Source organism: Triturus cristatus, chromosome 6, assembly GCF_964204655.1.
Source record: "Triturus cristatus chromosome 6, aTriCri1.1, whole genome shotgun sequence".
NCBI classification, from domain to species: Eukaryota; Metazoa; Chordata; class Amphibia; order Caudata; family Salamandridae; genus Triturus; species Triturus cristatus.
Genome location: NC_140589.1, coordinates 241,218,047 through 241,233,056, shown reverse-complemented (window position 1 = coordinate 241,233,056; position 15,010 = coordinate 241,218,047).

Sequence of the window (15,010 nt, the reverse complement as noted above, 5' to 3'; positions counted from 1 at the left end):
GAGGCTTCTGGGGTTGTTGAGCAGATGAATGGTACTATCAAACACAGAATTGGCAAAATGTGCTTAGCCACAGGAATGAAATGGCCCGATGTCTTGCCTCTAGTCCTGATGACCATTAGGTCCACTCCAGACAGAACAACAGGGTTGAGTCCGCATGAAATTATCATGGGACGTGCTATGAGGCATGCATATGTACCAGTGAACAAGCTGATGACTATAACTGATGACATGATTTTGGATTACTGCAAAGGCCTGGCTGACGCAGTTCATTCTGTGTTTCACCAGGTTGGAGAAGACGCCACCACACTTGAAAAGAAACCAGCCCATGATCTGAGCCCAGGGGACTGGGTAACGATAAAAGTCCACAGAAGAAGGAATTGCCTGGTTCCAAGGTGGGGAAGGCCAAGACAAGTCATCTTAACCACAACGACTGCTGTGAAGTGCGCTGGTGTGAAGAATTGGATACATGCAAGCCACACACTGAGAGTTCCAAATCCAAGAGATGGTACTGGAAAGGAATACTTTGAAGAATCAGATTCCAGTGATGATGCAGACAGTGAGGCAGTAAGAAGGAAAAAGAATCCTGAAAGTGGGGAAAGTGAGTCAAGAGAAGCTTTCATCCCACCAGAAGAGGTTCTGAGGAGAACAGTGCAAACTGCAGAAGCAAGCTCAGACTCAGAAGAATTTCCTGAGGTTCCAATTGACAGTGATCAACACAAAAAGAAAGAAAGAAAAGAAAAGAACATTCCAACAGAAGAGACACCTGAGTCACATGAAGGAATTGGACAAGTTCCACCTGAGATAAATATTGAAGAAAAAGGGACAGACAAAGACAGAGAGGGACAGATTGTGGAAAAACCCCGAGGAGGTGTAGGGAACATCAACAACAAGCTAGGTGAAGGGACAAGCAGACAGCAAGAAGATTGCGTGTCGGAGATCCGAGGAGGGACAGAAGTAGGGAAATCTCAAGTGGTGGAAAAAGAGACTGTTGGAGAAAAGAAAGTTGTTGGAGAAAAGAAAGCTGTTGACGAACAAGAAGCAACTGAAACAGAGTCTGATGAAAGTGACAATGAGATACATGGAGGACGAGTTCTGAGAAAGAGAACTTGGCTTGGAGAAAGAAACAATAAAGAAGGAAAGCAAAAGAGAAATGCTAAAGGAGATCTTTGGCCGAATAAGATAAAGAGACTGAGGTACAGACTGACACGAGTTAACTCTTCGAGAGCTGAGCAGGTGAACGAAGTGTCAAGTCAAAACCCAACCAAAGAAGAAGAAACAAAGATACCTGAAAGAGCAAGAAAACCAAACCAGAGGTACAAGTCACCGGAATGGACGTATGTGGCACTGCCTGAAGAAGGAGAAGAGGCGGACAGCCAAGGAAGTCCAGAGGAGGCTTTACTGAAGGAGGTTGCTGAAGAAGAAGCTGTGGGAATCCTGAGAGTTATCTTGTCCGACATTGGAGAAGAGACGGATGTTCAGGACCTGATACAGTTTGATGATGATGAAGAGACAGTAAAAAGTGATGAAAACCCAAATTGAGTGAATCCAAGGAAAAATCACTTGGAGAAGAAAAGAAGAAGTAGTTTTAAAATTAGTAAAGTTTAATAATCTGGTGGGTACTTGCTGCCCTTAAAAGTTCAGTAAAGGAGTAGAAGAGGCTAAGTCAAAAGACACGGTCAAATTAACAAAATGGCTAACACTGAGAATAAAAGTAGATGTACCTTTCTGAAAAGATGGTGCAAAATGTGCCGCTGCTGTACAGGTTTATTAATGCTGCTTTGGAGCGTGCTTGCTCTACTGATTTCATTTAGAGTCACTATAGACACTTTAGAAGGTCATACTGAGATCAAGACTCAATCAATCAATCAATCAATCAAAGCCATTTATAAAGCGCACTACTCACCCGGAGGGTCTCAAGGCGCTTGGGGGGGGGGGGGGGGAGCCGCTACTGCTCGAACAGCCAGGTCTTGAGCTTCTTCCTGAAGGGGAGGTGGTCTTGGGTCAGGCGCAGGTCGGGAGGGAGGGAGTTCCAGGTCTTGGCGGCCAGGTAGGAGAAGGACCTTCCTCCTGTTGTCGCTCCTCGGATGCGGGGGACGGCGGCGAGGGCGTGGCTGGTTGATCGGAGATGGCGTTTGGGAGCGTAGAAGTTGAGGCGGTTGTTGAGGTAGCTCGGGCCTTGGTCGTGTAGGGCTTTGTGTGCGTGGGTGAGGAGACGGAAGGTGATTCTCTTGTTGACGGGGAGCCAGTGCAGGTCTCTCAGATGTCCGGAGATGTGGCTGCTTCGGGGGATGTCGAGGATGAGTCTGGCTGAGGCGTTCTGTACCCGCTGGAGTCTCTTCTGGAGCTTGGCGGTGGTTCCGGCTAGAGGGCGTTGCCGTACTCCAGTCGGCTGGTGACAAGGGCCTGGGTGACCGTCTTCCTGGTCTCGGTGGGGATCCACCGGAAGATCTTCCGTAGCATGCGCAGGATGTTGAAACAGGACGAGGAGACGGCGTTGACTTGTCTGGTCATGGAGAGGGAGGAGTCCAGGATGAAGCCCAGGTTTCGTGCCTGGTCTGTCGGTTTGGGTGCGGTGCCCAGGGCGGGGGGCCACCAGGAGTCGTCCCAGGCGGAGGGCGAGGAGCCCAGGATGAGGACTTCCGTCTTGTCTGAGTTCAGTTTCAGGCGGCTGGTCATCATCCACTCGGCTACGTCTTTCATCCCTTCGTGGAGGTTGGCTCTGGCGGCGGCGGGGTCGTTGGTCAGGGAGAGGATCAGCTGGGTGTCGTCGGCGTAGGACAGTGGTTCCCAAACTTTTTGACCCATGGCTCCCTTGACCCACTTGGCAGTTGGCCGTGGCTCCCCACCATTTTTTTACCGGCGCACCGGGGTGCCGCGGCGCACAGTTTGGGAACCACTGGTCTACATGAAGAATCAAGCCTAGACGTGATGAAGGATTCAGAGAGTAGCCATCACCATCATAAAACTTTATTTGCAATCAAAAAGATCTTATAAAGTACATCTCAATTGCTAGAGAAAGGCTCAAGGAGCTCTGTGGCGTTACAAGAAGTTTACATGGGGTGGGCTCTGATGAACCCAAGATGGCTCACCAGATCCCCTCTACCCAGTGTTTTAAGTGTGCTGGGTCCTGCTGGTGCAGTTCTAAAAGGCAGGTGTCAGGACAATAGGTATGTTTTACAGACACATCAGAGGAGGTCGCGCAGTAGTATATAAGTAAGCCCAGCCATATCCAAACATATTCAACCATTTGCAAACCTATCCATCATGTATCCTTCCAGCTATCATTTCACTCATCCATCCCTTCATCCATCCTTTCACTCATCCATCCATTATCAATCCATCCACCCTTTCACCCTATCCATCTGTATACGCATCCATCCACTCTTCTACCCATCCATCCATTCACTCATCCATCCAGCCATTTACCCTTTCACCCATCCAGCCATCCTTTCACTTACTTATCCATCCACCCAGTCACTCATCCTTCCACCCATCCACCCTTTCAGTCATCCATCCATCCTCCCTTTCTCTCTCCATCGACCCTTTCACTTAGCCATCCTTCCATCCATCCACCCACCCACCCATCTACTCATCCACTCATTAATCCATCCATTGACCCGATCACTCATCCATCCTTTCTCTCATCAATTTATCCTTTCACTCCTTCACTCATCTATTCATCCTTTTGTCCGCCTACCCTCCCTTTCACTCACCCATCCATCCATCCACCCTTTCACTCATCCATCCATCCATTCACCCTTGCACTTATAAATTCATCAATCCATCCATAATTTCACACCTCCATCCTCCCACTTACTCACTCATCATCCACCTTTTCACACATCCATCCTTTCACTCATCCATCCTTTCACTCATCCATCCACCCTTTTACCCATCCAGCAACCCTTCGACCCATACATTCAGCTATTTACCTTTTCTCTCATCCATCCTTCCACCCACTCATCCATCCATCCATCCATCCTCTCATTCTCCATCTATTCAATCTTTCATTCATCCATTCACCCTTTCACTAATTCATCCAGCCATCCACCCATCCCTTCACTTACTCACTCGCTCACCTTTTGATATTAATTTTGAGCTGAGCCTTTTTGAGAAGAGGCCCATCAAGAACTTCACCCTCGCTGCAGGAGCCATTCCAGGACTGGGACAGAAACCACCCAGGGCGGAGACAGGATCCACCATAGGGGGGGCGGGGGGGACAGGAGCCATCACAGGTTTGGGGGGGGGGGACAGGAGCCACCACATGGGGGGGACAGGAGCCATCACGGGGGGGGCAGGAACTATCACATGAGGGGGAACAGGATCCACCAGGGTGGGCACAGGGGTGGGCATGCAGTATTCTAGTATCATCTTTGTCTCTTTCAGGGTGGGGTAGGGCTCCTCACCCCCTCCTGGACAAGACAACGAGACGACAGGGTCTCTGTCAAAAATGTTAGTTTTGCCATCCCCACTGTGATGTACAGTACTTAAAGGAGATACTCCAAGAGAACTGATTTAACGGATTGTCCTCCATACTTTGTTAATCAGTGTGGGTGCGATTGTGCCATGTATTTATTTTATTACATTTTAGACTGCATGTTTGAAGAACCGAGGTTTTCTTACAATTTAGTAACATTAATTAAACTCTGTGGAGAGAACCACGTGCTGCCTCGGTGTAATCAGGGCCTGTTCTACGATTTTTATGGCCCTGGGCAGGAAGGGAATGTGTGAGGCCCCTCTAAATTGCAGAGACATGACACGACGCATTCAGGGTTGTTTGCATCTGAAAAGATGCCCCTGCGACCGAAGCTGCAGCCCCTCCCTCTCAGTCACCTTCAAACACGACTTAACAGCTCATGACGGGGCTGAAGGTGTGAGTGTTGCCATCCCGCTGTGCCTCTCCAATGCTGCTGGGTATCTGAACTGCAGCTGCAATCTCCCACATCCTGCGAGGCGGCGCGGCGCCCCTGGCTTCTAATCGCGGCGCACCGGGGTGCCGCGGCACACACTTTGGGAACCACTGGCGTAGGAGATGATGTTGAGGTTGTGTTGGCATGCGATGGCCGCAAGGGGGCTCATGTAGACGTTGAAGAGGGTGGGGCTGAGTGAGGATCCTTGGGGGACGCCGCAGATGACTTCGGTGGCCTCTGACTTGTACGGTGGTAGGCGGACTCTCTGTGTCCTTCCGTCGAGGAAGGAGATGATCCATTCCAGTGCCTTCTCCTGGATTCCGACGTTGCTGAGGCGCTGCACTAGGGTGCGGTGCCGCGGAGAGGTCTAGGAGGATGAGGGCCGCTGTTTCTCCGTTGTCCAGCAGGGCTCGGATGTCATCGGTGGCAGCGATGAGGGCGGTCGCGGTGCTGTGATTGGCTCGGAAGCCAGACTGTGAGGGGTCGAGGGATCCATTCGTCTCAAGGAAGGCGGCCAGCTGCTTGTTGACGGTCTTCTCGATGACTTTGGCTGGAAACGGGAGGAGCGAGATGGGGCGGTAATTCTTGAGTTCGGTGGGGTCCGCTGTTGGTTTCTTTAGTAGAGCGCTGAGTTTGGCGTGCTTCCAGCTCTCAGGGAAGGTGGCGGTGTCGAAGGAGGTGTTGATGATGTCCCGCAGGTGGGGTGCGATGACAGCGTTGGCCTTGTTGAATACGTGGTGAGGGCAGGGGTCGGTCGGAGATCCGGAGTGGATAGAGTTCATCGTGCGGATGGTGTCTTCTGAGTTGATCGGGGTCCAGGCGCTGAGGGTGGTGGTGGGGGGCGTTGGTGCGGTCGTGGGGGGCGTTGTTTGTGGGATGAAGCTGTTGTGTATGTCAGCGATCTTGTTGTGGAAGTAGGAGGCGAGGGAGTTGCAGAGGTCTTGCGATGGGGTGATGTCGTTGTTTCCGGCGTTGGGGTTGGAGAGCTCTTTCACGATGTTGAAGAGTTCCTTGCAGTTGTGTGCGTTGTTGTCCAGCCGGTCCTTGAATGCAGTTTTCTTGGTGGCGTGGATTAGTTGATGGTGCTTCCGGGTGGCGAGCTTGAGGGTGGTCATGTTGTCCGGTGTTGGCTCCCTTCTCCAGGCTTTCTCGTGGGCTCGGCAGTTCTTCTTGGAGCTCTTGAGTTCGTCGGTGAACCATGGGGCCTTCTTGCTGCCGGGTCTGCTGGGCGGGATCCTCAGCGGGGCGAGTTCGTCCGCGCAGGTGCTGATCCACTTCGTGAGGTTGTCGGCGGCCTGGCTAGGGTTCGCTGAGCTGGCTGGAGGGTGCTGGCTCAGGGAAGCGGCGAGCTGGTCGGCTGTGATCTTGTTCCAGCTTCTTCGAGCATCCTGTTGCCGGTGGTGGTGGATCGTGGTTCTTCTGAAGGTGAAGTGGACGCAGCTGTGGTCCGTCCAGTGGAGTCCAGTGGCGTGGCTGAAGGCGATGTCTTTGCTTGATGAGAAGACGGCGTCGAGTGTGTGTCCGGCGAGTCCATTAAAAGTAGTTCCAACTAGAACTAGTAATGTACATATACATAAAGATAGGTCAATTAACGATTTTTCTAGCAATGTTTTTTCTAAATTGTTGTATGAGTACGTAAAGACAATGGAAGTAAGGGATTGCTACGTCTGCATGCAATTACCTGCCTCTGTTTCGGAAGGAGTGACTTATCATCATCTTCCGGCTACGTATGGAATTTCCTGTAGTGTTTTGATTAGTATTTTTTATCAGTTAGGGAAATTAGATTATAATATGTCTAATATAGATAATATTCATGGGCAGTTGCCTATGAATAAAGCACTGAATCCTGCAAAGGATGCTAACACTTTAGGTGAGATTTTTCTAGAAACCAAAGAATTAACCTTAGACTATGTTTTTAGAAACAATTTAACTTGCAGATTAAAAGGAGAAGAGAAGAATTTTCTAGACATGGTTGAAAGAAGAAGGTTGAACATGCACAAGAAAGCAGAAGGGCATAAAATGAGTGATACAATGTGGGATATTGAGAAAGAAAAGGAGTTGAAAAATGGAGCCAGTCCAACCATGGCTATAGATGCCCCACAGAAAGGGAAACTGTGCATTACCAGGAAGAGATCCCAATATGAATATTATTTCATAGGGACTAGTGAGTGCCATTATACATACTTTATTGCAACCGGATGGAGATTCAGAGGAGGAGAAGATCCCGTTTTTCCGGGAGTGTATTATATTTGTGGGAACAAGGCTTATTACCGTTTGCCTGACCATTTGTTTGGTACATGTTATGTTGGCCTGGTCTTTCCAAAGATTTTTCACATGGATAGAGTAGATGATGCTGAACATTCTAACACATTAACACGCTATAGAAGAGAAACATGGACAGAAATTGTAGGAGATATTTTCGGAGGTTTAATTCCAGCAGTGGGAATTTCTTTAAATGCCTATGGCATTCGGAAACTGTCAACAGTGGTAGATCGTTTGTCAACAAGCACCGCTGGAGGCTTTCTTTTGGTTAATACAGAAATGGTTGCTTTGCGTGCTATGGCAATGCAAAATCGACTTGCCCTTGATATTCTTTTGGCAAAAGAGGGTGGAGTCTGCGGAATGCTGAAAGTTCAACATTGTTGCACTTACATTCCTGACGAAAGTAAAGATCTAAAAGTTTACATCAAAAATATTACTGATTTGCATGAAGAATTAGTACCACTGGAAGCTGAAAGTATCTGGACTAAAATGGCTAACAAGATGATTGCTATTAAGAATTTTGTAGCTAAGATAGGTAGTACCATATTTGGTAAAATATTATTTCCATTAACTTGTGTAATAGTTGCATTATTGATCCTTAGATTAGGATGTATGTGTTGTAGATATAGAAGAAATAAAAAGAAAATCACAAAAGAAAATGTTAAAAAGAGACAAAAGAAATCAGAAAGAGATCCACAAGAAATAGAACTAGAAGAGCTAAGAGAAAGCATGTATATAGAAAGTAAAAAGGAAGATGAGATGGAAACTAGGGTCTAAGAACAAGAACAAGAAGACATTTCAAATTCTTCCAAAAGGGGAAACTAAAGTTTTTTTGGGGGTTTTGATTTTTGTGGTGATTATATATCACCAAAGGGGGGATTGATGGAGCAGGGTTTTTACTCTAAAACCGAATACCTGTTTCATTTTCGCATGTTATAACTAAAAGTACTACTGATTAATTATTAAGTATTAAAAGTTTGTCAAATGTTGTCTAATCAACCTTATTAACAAGAGAATTACACGTGGAAATGCTATTGCATGGCTAAATAACAAGTGAACTAAGTTGGTGAGCAAACTGACATAAAACGATGTTGCTTATGTGATGTTATGGTGTTTTGCGCTTATAATTAATATCCATTAATGGCTTCTGATGTCGCAAATGGCTAGATAAATACATACACATAAGGGTATTAGCAGGGCAATAACACTGTATAATCATTTCCGTGCAGTAATTCTGTTTTATGTTTATTTTTGCTTAAGTTGTCCATTGTGGCCTGCCACAAAATGGCCACCACCCGCAGCCTGCATTGGAGTTGCTGGAAATTTACAGAAAGGCTTCGCTCTGCCTGTGACCTTGCACCTCCGATGAACTGAAAAGCCATAAGCATGATGACAAGTCTGGGGTATCTGCCAAAAGCCCCTGAAAGACGGAAAAGTTGATACGCACTTAGTGTGCTCCCATTTTCGCAACAAATTCACCTAATAGAGACATCCGTGGATGTTGCGAATTAGTCATGAACATTCAATTCTGCTATTCATTATTTGGGACAATCTATGCGTGAGAATAACCCGTACAATATCAAAAAGTACCAAGATGACATTATTTCCGCCATTCATCCGTTCTGAATAAAGAAATGTTACTTTTTAAAATGTAAAATTCAGTATAAATATAGTAGACTAGAGAGGTCTAGTGCCACTTCTTCCCGAGCTGATGATGCGAGGTCCCTATGCTGACGGAGAGGACGAAGACTCTACATGACGGCAGAAACTCTAATTTTTCTCCAGAGGACCGGTTCTGACTTAGGATCTGACATTTAGACAGAATAGGTAAATATGAGAGAAATGAAATTTGCATTTAATTGGCTTTTCTTGAAATTTTAGATAAATGATCAATTTGTTTGAATTCCTGTCTCGGGTGGTTATTTCTGGTCATGTTTATTGATTTTATTGTGAATCCTTTGAAATGTATTTTGCTAGATCCACAGCAACTAGCTGTTCTCATTGACCTCAAAGTACAGGCAGATTAGATAGAGCATATGTGAAAGGTGTTTCTCCTTTACAAGGCACGGATAGTGTGATTTAGGGTGAATGTTGGTGTAATGGGCCCCAGCGTATGATGTGTGTATGCGTGTGTGACTGTGAAACCATTCCGTCCGTGGAAGTAGAGGGGATTCGGAAGCTCTGATCTGCACCAGAAACACTTAAAACATTTAATTTAAAAAGGAACACAATGAGGGGGTTCATTTTGCCATAGAAATTATGATTAATGCTGAAGAAAGAAAATGAGGGCACATTTTAAGTGACTTCTCAAATCCTCTTCTATTTCATTAAAAAATTCTGACATGCAGACTGAAACATGCACTTTTAATACCAGGAGCAGACTTCCATGGTGAACAGTAGTTTTACTACAGTGATCTAATGAGCAACTAGAGTGCTAACTTTCAGAATTTATGGCAAATGTGTGACATATCTGAATACCTTCATGATGGAATCAAAGTAAAAAACTGAAAGCATTTCCTACTGAGGAGACTGTAGTACATTAGGAAATTGGGAAACTTCAGAACAAATAAATCTCCCAAGATGGCCACCGGAGACAAAAGAGCCCAAATGTAGCCCAAAATCACCCAGATGTAGTTCAAATATAGCCCAATGACAGAAGTGTGCAAAACACTTATTATTTTGTGTTTTGCAGTGTTATATAGTGCAGACTTGTCAGGTATTGGAGTGCTTTACATGAGCATTGGTTACATCACACAAGAACAAATTCATTTTGGTTGTAGACATGGGGAGACTAAGTGATTTGACCAGAATCACAGAATGTCGAGCTGAAGCAGAAACTCCAACCTGGTTCCCCAGTTGCAAAGTCTGCAGTTCTGGAAGTAACACCACATCCTCTCCCCTAAGTGCAACATTTAATCAAGTGGTCAACTGGATAAAAAAACATAAAGATAACAAATAATGTAAAAGTGCTTTGTCGCTATTTGAAAACTCAGATAATATGTCCTTATTTTAGTCTTTTAGAGCACTAACCATAATTTTGATGCCAATAAGACCCTCTCATATATGTAATTTCTAAAGGAAATGCTCTAGGTATTACAGTTTTGATTACATCAAGATGACGTCAGGCGTTCCACACTTTTGTAATAAATATAGAATGTTAGCAATCTAGTTGTTCATTAGGATACTGTTGAGAGGCAGAGGCCAGGGGCACGGACTCTGAAAATTGAAGGCAGGTAGGAGGGTGCAAAGGCAACAATTTAACCACACTGAGCAGGCAGGAAGGGCCGTGGCAGCACAACAGACTATGGAGGGCAGTGGAAAGGGGGGCAGGGGCAACAAACCAAAAATACAGGACTTGCAAGAGAGGCTGTGGCAATGTAATAGACCAGTGTGGGTAGAAGGAAGAGGCAATGGTAGTACAACCATACATGCCAACAGACCCGATTCAGCCAGGAAACATCCAATGTTTTTAAGCTCAAATGGGCTTTATTTGATCTGTCTCCTGTCTACAATCTCCTCTTTTTCAATGTAACTCAAAGGGGAAAATCAATACCCCAGTTTTTTTTCAAAATCTCCCTCTTACCAAGTTCAAAATGTTCGCAAGTATGGTACATTGGATCATGGAAGGAAATGGGGTAGGGACATGGACTTGGATAACAGAGGACAGGAGGGACATGGAGAGGTGCACCAAACTGACCCTGCAGGGCAGGCATCAGGGTTTGCAGCAGCACAATACACCACACAGGGCATGCGGGACGGGAGTGCAGCACAACAATCCATAGAAAGCAAGAGGGAGGGGACAGGACCATGCACATGGACAACAGAGACCAGAGGGGCAAGAGGCAATGGTAGCTAGCTGACCATAATGGACAGACAGGAGAGAAAGCTGCAGCATAACAGACCATAAAGGGCAGGAGGGACGGATCAGGGGCATTACAATGGAACCGACAAGCCAGGAGGGAGGGAGTAGGGGTCTGCACATGTAAACAGAGGGCTGGGGGCAAGGGGGCAGGGCAGGAGCAGCAAGATAGCCATGGAGGTCAGGCAGGATGGGCACTAGAAGCAAGACACACCATGAAGAGCAACAGTGAGACTGTGATGGCATACACACAGACCATGAGGGAAGGTGGGAGGGGGTCAGGGGCAGCTAACTGACAACACAGGGAAGGTGGGAGGGGCCATGGCAGCACAGAAGACCATGCATGGCAAGTGGGAGGGTTAGTAGCAGCACAATGGCTATGATGGGCAAGAAGGAGGGTGAAGGGGCATGCACAAAGGACGATGGAGGATAGAAGGGAGGGTCAGGACCTGTGCACAGACAAGAAAGTTCAGGGGAAGGGGCCTCACAACAGACCGCACGGGGCAGGCAGGAGGAGCAGTTGCAGCACAACAGACCAGGGAGGGAAGAAGGGTGTGGCAGTACAATGGACCATGTAGGACAGGAGGAAGAGGATAGGGGCATGGCATGTGGACAGGCAGGGTGGAGGTGGCAGGGACAGGTTACAGTCATCTGACAATGCTAGGCAGGTGGGAGGGGAGTGGCAGCTCAACAGAACACTCAGAGTAGATAGGAGTGGCAGGTCCATGGAACATGGTGGGCAAAAAGGATGGAGCAGGGGCATGCACAAAGACATCGGAGGGCAGGGGGAAGGAGAATAGGGGCAGCAAGCTAAGCACAGAGTTTAAGCAGGAGGTCAATGATGGGGCATAGAATTGGGCAATGGAGGGCAGGAGGAGGGGACTGGTACATCATACTAAATTGAGGGCAGTGGCAGCACATCAGACCATTCATGGCAGGAGGGAGGAGGCTAGTCCATGGATTCACACAACAGAGGATAGGGAGGAGGGGGATGGGGCAGCAAGCTAACTGTTCAGAGAAGGCGGGTATTAGGAACTTTATTGTTTTTAAAACGTGTGTCTGTGCGAACTACTTAAAATATGAACAAGTATGCAGCATAATCTCACTTTTATTCAGGAAGAAGAGGACGTTTGTGACTGTGACTCCGGGCTCACTTGGCAGAAACACCCCCTGACCCTCCACCCCCTATCGCAAAATGTAATGCCCGTGAAAAGGGTAGGTGAACACAGTGTTATATAGAACATAGTCCTGAGAGCACGATTGAAAATGAAAACTAGATATAGTGTATGGTATAAACTATGCACCAAAAAGTGTGATATAAGATGAACCGGGCGTGAAATATAATATGCAATACATTGTGAGCAATGACAGATTCATTGGAGAGCGCGAGATAGCACAGGCACTAGCGCGTGCTATGCGATGTGCGCCTTGGAGTGTAATATGCACAGGGCAGTGTTGTGTAACCTAACTAGTCTCTAAAGTTGTAATATGAAATATGTGCTGGGGAGTGTAACGTTGCATATGAACTGTGACAAAGATATGGATCCCAGATTGTAATATGTATGGCATAGCACTGTGCGTTATAACATAGGCATCGAGGAAGGCACGTTAGATGGGGCAATATAACCTGTGCGAAGACAAGTGTGGCATGACATATTCACGGGGTGGTGTTACAGTGCACATGGGCTAGAGAGTGTCATAGCATATGCACTAGCTGGTGGAATACAACACAGAAGTGTGTGGCACTCGGCAGGCAATGGTGGGTATAACACAGCATTGGGCTCTGCCAGGAGCGCGCTGTGACTCTCAAGTGATGTTCGTCCCCTTTCCAGAGAGTAAAATAAAAAGTATTACACATCCGGCAGTGGATGTGTGTTTTATTAACCGTGAGGGGGGTTTCTTACATAGTTTTGGTCGAATTTTTGTCGAATCCCCTTTGAATGGCTTGGTGTGCATGTGTATTAAATGTGCCCATCAATAGCTACTCATGTTTGTATAACTAAACGACAAGGGTGTCTACCGGGATTAGGCACGGTAGGGCATCAGACATGTCAGAGCTTCACTAGTGGTGTAAATACAGTCCACGTGGATTCATTGTATGCATAGTCGCCTTTTAATGAATATCACTCAAATCGTCATGGTGATAGGTACGTACGGTTTGTCCAGCATGTCCTAGGTGTGTCTATAAATATATTTTTTTTTTTAAATAATAAAAAACAGTGGCCGGCCCTGGGGATTGGGGTAAAAAAAATATAATTAGGAGACAGGCCCTGGGGGATGGGGTCATCAGGGCCAATAAATTAGAATAAGAAGGGGAACCACACAGCCCCCCTTCTTAAAAAATTAAAATAAATAAAAGACTGGCATCGTGCCGGAGGCCACGCCCCCTCCTTGCAGCACTCTGCAAACGCGCCCCCTGGCGAGTTGTAAGTTGGGGAATTAATTCCTCTTCAATACTGAGGGTCCCTGAGGGCCAACTAGCCCAACAGGCATCTCCAGTAGGCGCCAGGGAGCTGCGCTGCAGACAGGTGTTCTGAGGCCAAGCCCCTTTTTACACCTCTCTGCAACGCAGCTCTGTGGCGCTTACTGGAAGTACCTAGTGGTCTAGTTTGACCCTAGGGACCCTTAGGATTCAAGGGGACTTAATCTCTCAACTTAGAACAGCCACAGGGCGCTTTTACACAGTGGTGAAGGTAGGGGACGGGGCCTGAGGTGACGTGTGCAAACACGCACTATGGCACGTTTTAAATTGGGGATATAATTTCCCTTCAATACTGAGGGCCCCTGGGGGCTAACTAGCCCACCAAGTGCTTCCAGTAAGCACCACTGAGCTGCATTGCAGAGAGGTGGTCCAGGCTGTGCCACTTTTTACACCTCTCTGCAACGCAGCTCTGTGGCACTTACTGGAGGTACCTAGTGGGCTAGTTGGACCCTAGGGACCCTCAGGATTCAAATGAACTTATTCTCCCAACTAAAAACGGACACAGGGCGTGTTTACACAGTGGTGAAGGGAGGGGACGGGGCCTGAGTTAACATGTGCAAAAACGCCCTGTGGCCTGTTTTAAGAGGTAGTTTTAATCCCCCTGCCCTATTATATACTAGGGGCTTACAGAGGAGGTCATGCTAATCACAGGGGGACCCCAACGCATAATGTTCCCTAGTGTATGCAGATGTTTTCACTGTATTCTAAGTGTCTTTTAACATAGCACTGGCTCTAGGACTGGTTAGTCAGACTCAGTTACCACCAGTATCCGTCTGAAAAAGTTGAGGGTACAGGATGATTTTGCAACAAGGATTCTTTCTGCTCTTCTTTTTGTTCTTTCTGCACGTTATCCTTCTTCCTGCACTTTTCTTCGTCTTTGAGGACTTCTGTTGCTTCTTTCTGCACTTCTTTTTTTCTTTCTGTGCATTTTTTCTTCTTTCTTCACATGTCCTATCTCTGTAGGCATAGTTAGAAATTAGCATTTAAAAAACCTTTGAAATTCACAGAAAAAACCATAGGTTTCAGGCACGTTATAGTTAGAAATTAGCATTTAAAAAACCTCAGAAATTCACTGAAAAAACCATAGGTTTCAGGGGTGTTATAGTTAGCTGGACTTTTCACTTGTACAAAACCATTGAAATTCCCCCGTTATAGTTAGTTCAGCTAACTATAACTCGCGCGCCCGCAATGCACTGCTGATGACGTCACATATTTCATCACTCATGACATGGTCAGTGACATCACTCATGACATCACTGATGACATCTCAAATGACATCACTGATGACATCACTGATGACATCATCCTTGTGATAGAGTGGCAGACCTCCTCTCACCCTAATATATCCTTTGATACACACATTCAAAAATAGAGACTAAAATTTTCAAAACAATGGACATACCAATACCAGTTACAACAACCTCTTCAGTAATTTTAAGATCCACATACACATCCACTCATTCACCAACAGTCCTATACAGTCACTCATACATGTAC